The following is a 2,500-nucleotide window of genomic DNA, read 5'->3' on the forward strand; positions in this document are numbered from 1 at the left end:
GAAGGCCACCGTTTGGTATTGTTAATTAAACTCCCTTCCTCCCTTGTTTGCCTCGATTTCTGTCAGATTTTCTCAGTCTCGGTTTTTTGTTCTAAGAACCTGTCTAACCCAAAATGGGTTCATAACACAATAAATACCCCTACTTATAAATTGGCTAAGTATCTAGTACCCATCCTCGAACCTTGAACCAACAACGCCTACATTCTTAGGAGTCCTAGCTATGATGTAGAGTTATTATTTACTCATGTCCCTGTTGAGGAAACATATTAATATGATTTTAAGCAATTTATTTCTTAACTAAGACTGCTTCATAATTTTAATACTTCTCACGGTATTTGTTTTTAATGCACTTCCTTCAAACAAGTGGAAGGGATGGCGATGGGTTGTCCCATGGTAGTCCACTCGGCCCAGGTTCGCTGACATCTTGATGAACTCCCTGGAGGATTCATTTTTAGATTCCTGCCCCTCCATCTTAAACCATTTTATCGACGTTATGTGAATGATACATTTCTACCCTCGGCTTTTTTTTTTTAAATCATATTAATGCCCATCACTTCAATAATAAGCTTACTATGGAGAAGGAAATATTAAAATCTCTCCCTTTCCTGGACCTACGTATTTTAAGGAACTCCAAAGTATATACAGGAAGAGCACTTTTACTGGGTTGAGTACTAATTTTTACAGCGCGTTTCATTTTAATTTCAAATTAAATGCAATTTTTACACTCCTCCACAGGGCCCTTACTCTGACTTCATCTTGCCAAGCCTTCCACAGCGAAATTGGGTTTTTGACAGGTTTATTTTTAGAAAGTTTTCCTTCAAAAATATTTTTTACAGAATTTTAAAGTTGTTGGATATGAATTTTAACGAGCCACATACCATAATATCATGTATAATATCATATATAATGAAAATTATATATAATGAAAAGGAAACCCACAAAATCACTTTGTAACTTGTTTACTTCTAAGTATTTACATTTAGTTTTACTACACACTCGAGTACTTTCAGGCCCTATCTGTGGCCTATTTTCAAGATATGTTTCGGATGTTAGCCTGGGTCAAGGCCCAGCAGTGTAATTTCAGGCCCTATCTGTGGCCTATTTTCAAGAGATGTTTAGGATGTTAGCCTGGGTCAAGGCCCAGCAGACTGCTGGGCCTTGACCCAGGATAACATCCCAAACAACTCTTGAAAATAGGCCACAGATAGGGCCTGAAAGTACTCGAGTGTGTAGTAAAACTAAATGTAAATACTTAGAGGTAAACAAGTTACAAAGTGATTTTGTGGGTTTCTTTTTCAATCTTCAGAAGAAAACTGAAAGAAGTTTTTGTTTGGTTCATCATATATAATGTTCCCAAACTAGAAATGTTGGCTAAATTTGCTTCCCTGCTCAATGATGATTTCCGCAAAAAAGTTATAAAATTCAGTAGCGAGGAAATTCCCTTAGTAAATATTAAACTTATTCCAATAAACCTTCTAAAGCTCGGGTCTGTTTTCAGATCTAATAATAGAATGTATTCATCTCTAACGTCTAACATAATTTATAAAATAAATATATTTGTCCCAAGTGTGAGCTGGGTACCTACTATGAGATTCAGGGCCTCTGTAACACGGTTTTTTGGACTTTGCTCCTTATCAAAGCATCGGATGTAGCTGAAAGTTGACATATGTATATTTTACAATCACACACAAATTTTGTCAGCATTATCAATAACCTAAACCCAATAGTTTTAATTTTTATAGAGTAAAAATTATCTAGCCGACGCCATGGCCAATGATTTCGAGCCAAGAGTCGAAAAACATTCATTGCGTAAGCAAGGTAAACACTGTTTGATGAAATTTTGCCCCGTCCATCAACCAGACAGAAACTCATTCACCTTGTTCCATCGGCTCTGAAACCCATAGCAGTCAAGAATGGCTAACATGATTTGGAATTGTCCCCATGGTTGCAAAACTGCATTTGTCTTATGACTTGCAACTTTATACAGTCAAGAGAAAGCCCGTGGTCATACTTACTATAGCCTGAATAGGTTATTATTCAGTTTCTAGTTTAAATCCAAAATTTATGGTCTGATTTGTATTTGGCGTAACGTGATTAATATACTTGTAATGTCATTCAGGATTTTGAACATTTCTATTAACTATTCACTATGCCACCAAGAGAGAGAGAATGAGAGAGAGTGTATGTAAACAGTCTTTATATAACTATTTTTGTTAAAATAAGATTTTTATCCAAAGTAAATACAAGCTTATATGTGCTAAAATCTCCAGCAGACCAATTGATCATCCGATATAATGTTTTTTCTTATTCTTTAGGCCGTACAACCGTGTTGGATATAAAGACTTTATGAATGGCGGAACGATACATAGAAGTGGGTGAGGTATCTGTGCTAGCGAAGTAATACTACTGTAGCAGTAGTGCAGCAACAGTAGTAATAGCAGTAATATACATGAATGAAACATTTAGGCCAACTGCTGGGATCCTTGAGGATCATTTAGTA

This window comes from Macrobrachium nipponense, chromosome 45 (genome assembly GCF_015104395.2).
Source record: "Macrobrachium nipponense isolate FS-2020 chromosome 45, ASM1510439v2, whole genome shotgun sequence".
In the NCBI taxonomy this organism is placed as follows: domain Eukaryota; kingdom Metazoa; phylum Arthropoda; class Malacostraca; order Decapoda; family Palaemonidae; genus Macrobrachium; species Macrobrachium nipponense.